The following is an 8,415-nucleotide window of genomic DNA, read 5'->3' as shown; positions in this document are numbered from 1 at the left end:
CCAGTCATCTACCGATGGGCATTTTGGTTGTTTCCAAGTCTTAGCTATTGTGAATAACGCCGCAATGAACATAGGGGTGCATATATTTTTTTGGACTAATGTCTTGGGATTTTTTGGATAAATACCTAAGAGTGGGATTGCTGGGTCGTTGATATTCATATTTTTGAAGTCAGTTTTTTCTTCTCTCTTCTACTTAATGGTATTTTATTATAGTCTTATACCATATAATTTTTTCAAAAGTTGTGTACAGTCTGATATTTAAATTATATCGGCTTCTGTAATGTATATATTGATTCTGTAATTCACATTTACATTTTTTAAATGCTCCAGGGGGTTATGTGGCATGAAATCCTTTAAAAATACATTCTGTTCTGTAATACATCATTTTGTATCTTGTTTCACAAGTTTAGATTTTAAAATACTCATTAGATTACCTATAATGCAAGATACTTAAAAACAGACTATTAAAGACTAAGGAGCTTACATATCTATTGAAGAAAATTGTTATGAATGAACATGTAAAACTGAAATAATGTGGTATCTTCTGCTGGACACAGAGCAGGCTCTATGGCCTGTTAAGTAAACTGGTGCCCTGGGACCTGCACAACTTTTGGGGGACCATCATCTCACCTTCAGTCACCATTCCTGACCTTGCTTATTAGTTTTGCCATCTGAATCAGAAAAATTAGTCTTGATTTGATTTCAGGATTGTTTCTTAGCATTTTACTCTATGGCTTGAGAAGAATAGTTCCATCCTGCCCTCTAATTTGTCTAACTTTAGTATGAGGAAATACACTAAAACCTTGGATTGAGAGTAACTTGTTTGGTGAGTGTTCTGCAAGATGAGCAAACATTTCTAATACATTTTAATATGGTAAACAAGTGATGTCTTGCAATACAAGTAGTTTATTTCCGGAACGAATTATGCTCGCAAACCAAGGCATTACTGTACTTTGATCTACATTTTTAAAGTCAAATGAACATTCCTTCCAGAAACTAGTAGCCTGCATAAATATAATCTGCATAAACAATAGGGACCTATCTCAGTAGCTGATTGGACCCCTCTAAATGAGTAAAGTCCAACTTCAAAAGATTATATGTCCAGGCAGAAAGTTTCTAGGGCATTCGCTTAGCCAACTTGCTGGTGGAATGTCATTTCCTATACCAATCATTTGAGACAATAGTAGATATGCTACTGGGTAACCTAGGGGTACCCTTAGAGAAAACGTGTAAATGCTCCATGTTTTTGGAGAAAAAGTAATGCCATATGCAAGGCAAGTAGATTTCTTCCTGCTGCTAGTGCCCTGTTTCCTGGATCTATAGCAGTGCCCAGAGGGATCTGGGGGCAGGAGAGGCAGGCTTTGATTGTATGTGACCCTCCTGTCCCTCCCATTTTTGATTTGTCTAATGACATTTTCTCAGTCATATAATTCCTATGCAAGCTAAACTGTAAGTTCCACCCTTTTCTAACAAGATTGCCCTAGCTGAGCCCCTCCTACATCGAAATTCTGAAGATTTCAGGGCCTACAGCTATTCATGGGCCTAATCTAAATGGGCTCAGCAAATAGCATGTTGCACCATCCTGTTAGGGTAAGTGGAGTGGAGTGGGACCAGACAGAACTAATGTAGCTGGAGGGTTGTTGCTCTCACATCCAGTCTGGCCAGTATTCTTTTCAAGCTGGTTCAACCCCTTGGCTTGAAAAGTATTATGGGAGATTGTAAACAAAATCATGCTGCAGCATCAGAGCCTATCCATTGTTGGAACAGTTGCCCACCTGAAATGGTTGGCAGGGGCCAAAGGAGGGAAGGTATGGGAAGGCTATAGGGAAGAGGATGCAGGTGGTTCTAGACCTCACTCACTGGTGCACCCAAGTTTTCTGATACTACTACTCTGAAGAAAGTTGGATTAAAACAGAAGTGTGCATTTGCCCCATGAAATTTAAGTAAAAGTATGTAGCATCAGCAACTGCCATCTATTCTCATTAAGTAATCCCTGGGAAAGTAGCACCTGCTTATACACTTCTGGAGAATGAAGAATTTCATTCCGAGTAAGGAAGAAGGGCAAAAAGTTTCCAAGAGAATTTAGCAATCAATCAGCCAATCAATACATAGTTAAGTGCCTGTGCAATCTTCAAAGGAGATAGGATTTTGGCTTTGTTCTTAAGAAACTAATTGGAAAGCTAAGACTAACATGCCCACAAGTGTCCGTAAAGGAAGACCAAATCCCTCTGAGACTAAAAGCCCCATAGTAGCAACACCATGAGTGAGAGGGGTCACAGATTCTGACTATCCCTGGCTGCTGAGAACTGAGGAAAATACTAAAATCTAATTGTAAAAGTTCCCAGGAAACTGCATCTGTTTAATTTCCTTCACTTCCTGCAAAGATGAAGATGGGAGAAAGGGAAATATTCTTCCTTTAGCACCTCTAAGAAGAGAAAGGAAAATGCTCTCGACCTCCTTGTTGGGGCTTTTGAGTATTTTGGTTTTTGTGTTCTGTTTACATATGTATGTAATATATGCTCTTTAAAAACTTTTTTTTTTTTAAGCTGAGCCATCCTGCCACCTGTTGGCAGCTCAGCAGCTGCTCAGCTCGGGCCGGGAATTGAACCACTGCTGCTCAGAGTTCAAAGTCTTAAGTGAGTTCTTAACCAACTGAGCCACTTGGCCAGCCCTAAAAACATTTTTAAAATACTGAAATGTATAATATAGAAAGCAGAAGTCCCCCAGAAAAGCTCTCTCCAGGTAATCACTGTTAATGAGTTTATGTACATTCACTCAGTTTTTTTTTTTCTATGCATATACCATTTGCTAGACATTTTCAGGAGAGGTACCTATTTGTATCATGACCCGTCACATATCTACATAGAATAAGGCAGCAGACTAGGCAAACCACATGCAAAAGGACGGGAATACACAGTATTACCTGTGTCTTTATTGCAGTCTACTGTGCATTGTTTTCCTTTTGCCTTCACTCTGCACTTTTCTTTCACTGTTTTCACCCTTCTGTAACATTACTTACTGTTTTTTTCTGCCCCTCCTGAAGTGATGGTACATTCCTAATTATCTTCTCATATTTTCCCATCTTTGCTTATTCTTTTGCTGGATTTATGGTCCTGTTCTTGGCTATGGATGCTGTTTAATTCTTAGTGTGTTTGAGTAAAAATGCATGGTACTGTAGGATTATGTGAGAGCAGTTCAACCATTAATGTCAGAGGTTGAAGACATTTGATTTTGATATTTCCTGCTTGTAAGCATGAAACAATACTCCTTGGTCAGTTAGCAGTTATGCAAAATACACTGCAGTAAGAATCTCCAAAGTGGAGATTATGAAATAGCAAGGGATTTAATAATAGAAAAACAGAACTAGCTGTATGTCCCTTTCTCCCCTCCCACTCTCCGCCTCCACTTCCCAAACTGGCTGACAAACTAGGCAGTAGTGCATTTCTTAACTTCTTCGGCTCGCCTCTCACTCAACGAATTCTATATTCAAGACTGAAACTGTTGAAACAAACAAGAGGGCAGATGCTGCCTCGACCTCTCTTCCCATTGAGCTGAGCTCCTCTGGGCTTACCGCAACCACTTCAGCCCAGAGAATAACCTGTCTGGAGAGCATTCTCCTCATCTGAAGCACACACAAACATCACTGCAGTTTCTTTGGCTTGATAAAGGATAAAGGAAGAAAAGCGGCAGCTGCTCTAGGAGCAGACAGCAAACAGGCCTCACTGTGGTGGCCCCACGGCCTTCACAAAGGGGATTCAGAAAGCTAGGCAAACAAACGGTACAGCCCAAGACTTCCGAACAGATTCACTTGCCAAATTAATAAAAAATCTAAAGAACCATCCAGGTGAACTGAGTCTAACCAAAGTACATTTTCCAACTTGCTTTTAAGTTGGAAGAGACAGAATACAGTGGAAGAACTGGGAGGAGCTTCAGAGATCACCACCTAATCCAACTCTAACTTTACCCCTTCCTATTTTAAGATAAAGATCGGTGCAGAAAGGTCATAGGAGAGAAGGTTCACCTTTTCCAGCCTGTGTACATTCTAACACTGCGGGTCTTAAAAAATATATTTTTTACAAGACATTTATAAGGCTCTTCTTGTAGCATTTTATACAGTATAGCTCTTCAGATACTCCTAAGAAATGGCATTACACTTTCATTGCATTATATTTCTCCACAGGGTTAATGGAAAGCCCCCAAAATGATGACATGAAAAATTTCAAAGCGTTGGTTTCACACTTAGTGTATGTTGATTCATAGAGCCAGGGTGTCAAAGATAGGGACAGTTTGTTTTTGATAGTCAAATAAAATGCATGGTTTACTGTGATTCCTTTTAAGAACCAGTTTCTAAAGAAAAGAATTGAGTATTACTTTATTTATTTTTTAAAGGAAGCTCTTCACTATCTTTCTTTTTGGCGAGTTCTGCCTTGTGGAAGTCAGGCTGAACACACTCTCATTGTTTAAAGGTGCCACTGTCTGCTTCAGGTAAACTTAAAATTTTTCCTAAGTTTACAATTGTAATTTATTTGACATTATATGGAGCTTCAGTTGCTGTACAATCTATTATTATTTAAAATTTTATTTCAAAGTAACACAGTTTTTAAAAAACATGTAATTATAACAAAGTTTACAATGAAAAGCAGTCTCCCATCCCACCGTTTCCTAGTCTGGCCCCAGACTCAACCACTTTGAGCTGTTTTTATTTGTAGTTACTGCTCAAAGTCATGCCAACTGTAGTTTATTGTATTTGAACTCTGACTTCCTTTGTACACTTTTTTTTCCTGGAGTTAATTTTCTGTTCTAATTTGGATCAATTACTTTCTTAGACATGCAATTCAATTGCCATCCTCAGATTTCTTTTTATCGGAGTCAGATCAGTTTTATTATTTCTTGTAGTCCACATTGTCTGACATGCTCTTTGATTTCACCTTCATGCCACTAAAATAGGTCTACAAGTAACTTCATCAGAAAGTGTATAAAGTAAGTTTCCTGGTTTCTTAGGTTTCCAATACCAACTTTATTTTGTTCTCACACTTGACTGGTAGTTTGGGTTTACGTAAGGATTCTATTCGAAATAATTTTCCATCAGAACTTTGAAGATATTGTTCCATTATCTTTTAGCATGATATGGCTGATAAGAAGTCTAATGCTATTTAAATTCCCCTCCTCTCCCAGGTTACCTGTTTTCCCTTCTGAAAGCATTTAGCATCTTTCTTTTATGCTCAGTGTTTTGAAATTTAATATTAGCCTACAAGTAGATCTTTTTAGGTAAGTGGTATAGTGGTTAAGAACCCAAGAGAATTATACGACCTGGGCTAAAATCCTAGCTCTGCCATTTACTGTGAGCTTGGGTGAAATAACCTCACTTGAGGATAATACCATTATGCCTCAGAGGGTTGTTCTGAGAACTGAGATGACTGATATTAAGTGTTTAGCAAATAGTAAGTGCTTAGTAAATGTTAGTGATGGTGATTTAATCTTGCTCAACCTTCAGTGAGCTCATCTAATTTGATGATTCATTTCTTCAACTCTGAGGAATTATCCTCCCATTCTTTATGTCCTTCTGTACACTTTTCCTCTCAGAAACAAAAAGAAGCTGGCTATCAGATTTCCCACATTGATTTGTCTGTTCTTTCATATTTTCTCTTTTTGATGTTCTGGGAAATTTCTTCAACTTGATACACCATGTTTCAACTGCTTGAGTTAGAATGCTCATTTTAAATTTCTAAGAGCTCTTTCTTATTCACAGACAGTTCCTTTTTCATAGTATTGTTTTTGTTTCATATATGCAATATCTTTTCTTTCCCAATTTTTATCTTGAAAACTTAAAAACACACAGAAATGTTGAATCATACAGTGAATGCACATATATACCTTCTGCATCGATTCAATAATTTAAAAAATTTTGTCACATTTGCTGTTTATACATAGATGTGTCTATATATATATATATATATATATATATATATATACACATACACACACACACACACACACACACAATTTATCCCATCTACACAAACGTATGTTTTTTTCTGACCCCTTGAATGTCATTTGCAGATGTCATGACTCTGATCCTAAAATACTTGAGCATTTGACTCCTAGGAATAAAGAAAGTTCTCCTACGCAACCACGATATTACTATCACAACTATGAAAATTAACAAAATTGCATGTCATCTAGTATAGACTCTTAAATCAAGTTTCTCTATTCTTAAGTGTGTGAAAACCTATCAAAATGTAAAATATCCATGCCCTTTCACTCAGCAATTCCATTACCATCTTGTGTACATATGCCCACATGTACAAAATGGGGTCTCCACAGGAATATTCACCACAGCACTGCTTCTAAGGGCAGAAGACAGGAAACAACCTAAATGTCCATTAAGATAGGATTGAACTGAACACAGTGAAATCAAACTGGAATATCAAACGGCTGTTTAGAATGAAGGTTTTTAGAATCCAAGTGTTTTAATATGTACTAATAAAGATATGAGTTAAATTTAACTGGAAGATTCTGAGTACCGCATATAGTATATCATCATTTGTGTTAAAGAGTTATGGATGTTTGCAGACTGATAATTAACTCTGAGGGAAAAAAAAAAGAAACTGGTAAAAGTAATTGCCTCTGAATAAGTGAACTGGGAGACTGGGTGGAAGGGAGGGCAGTTTACTTCTCATCCAATATTCTTATTCATTTTGAATTTTGTACTATGTCCACATTATATAATAAAAAATAGTGTTGACAGTGGAAGAATGATCAATCCCATGTAGCAGTGGTTCTCCAAGGATGCTTTGCCTCCCAGAGGACATACAGCAATATCTGGAGACACATTTGGTTGTTACAAGTGGAGGTGGAAGTAGTGCTACAAGCGTCCAGTGGGTAGACGCCCAGTTAATCAGCCCACAGGACATAGGTCAAGCCCGTGCAACAAATAATGATCTGGCCCAAAACGTCAATATTGCTGAGGTTGAGAAACCCTGCTGTAGAGTAGTTCTGGATGATAAGGTTTGACACAAGCTAAGCAAGACTAAAGGAAGAAACAAAAAGAAAGCCATGGGCATAGGCCTAAGCATTCAACTCCTTGTGCCTTTAAGATAATTCACATTTCTTGCTGTGAAGGAGGATGGCTGGAGAAGTCTAGCATGCTCCTGTATGCATAGAGTTCATTCCAGATTGGTACAGTATCAAGCTTCTGTAACCTCAGTTCATGTTATTAATTGTAGCTGTTGTAAAGTCATTGTAAGAATGAGGTCAGACTGAAGTCTGTGATTTCTAGGGCTTTATAGGTATACAGTTGACTTCTGAACAACACGGGATTGAACTGTGCGGGTCCACTTATACATGGATTTTTAAAAAAATCTGCATTTAAGTGGGCCTGTGCAGTTCAAAGGTCAGTTGTATTTTTGATCTGGGTTGGGAACCTGTGTATGCAAAGGGCAGACTTAAGTTATACACAGATTTTTTTACTGTGCTGGTGGTTGATGCGCCTAACCCTCACAATATTCAAGGGTCAGTTGTACTTGCACATGTACAAGAATATGCAATGCAGCATTGTTTGTAATGGAAAATACTGGAAACAAACTAAATAATAGGGGACTGGTAGAGTAACTTATGGTATATCCACAAGATATACCATGCAGCCATTAAACAAGATAGCTTCAATAATCCCCAAGATATTAAGTTTAAAAAGTAAGTTAGAGAATAATATATGTAGGAGGTTACCGTACCATATGTATATATGATATATAAAAGATATATACATATTTATGCATATACTCATATCTCTGAAAGATATGCAAGGTATCAGAAACAGCAGTTGTTTCTGGACGATTGGGGCAAGGAACTTTTCACTGTATGCCCTTTTGCATTTTTGTGCTATGTGCACACTGATTATATACATAAACACAGCTCTGAGTCAATGAGTAAATTAAATGCACTGTGTAATTCTGCAACATATAATACAAGAATGTATGAAGTCTGACAGTTAAGTTCATGAACTCACCCTAGAAAAAGTGCTACATACCTCATTGCTGAATATCACTATGGTCACCTTCAAAGTACTCCCCTTGGGAAGCTGTACACCGACGCCAGTGCCTAGTCCACCCTTCAAAGCAATTTTGGAACTCTTTTTCTGGAATGACCATCAGAGTTGTCGTCGTATTATCCTTGATGTCCTGAATGTCAACAAAATGTCTTTCTTTCAATATTTCATCTTCAGGTAAAGAAAGATGTCATTGGGGGCCAGATCAGATGAGTAGGGAGGGTGTTCCAATACAGTTATTTGTTTACTGGCTAAAAACTCCCTCACAGACAGTGCCGTGTGAGCTGGTGCTTTGTGATGCAAGAGCCATGAATTGTTGGTGAAAAGTTCAGGTTATTTTCATCTAACTTTTTAATGCAGCCTTTTCAGCA

Source organism: Hipposideros armiger, unplaced genomic scaffold, assembly GCF_001890085.2.
Source record: "Hipposideros armiger isolate ML-2016 unplaced genomic scaffold, ASM189008v1 scaffold_266, whole genome shotgun sequence".
In the NCBI taxonomy this organism is placed as follows: domain Eukaryota; kingdom Metazoa; phylum Chordata; class Mammalia; order Chiroptera; family Hipposideridae; genus Hipposideros; species Hipposideros armiger.
This window is presented reverse-complemented; position numbering follows the sequence as displayed.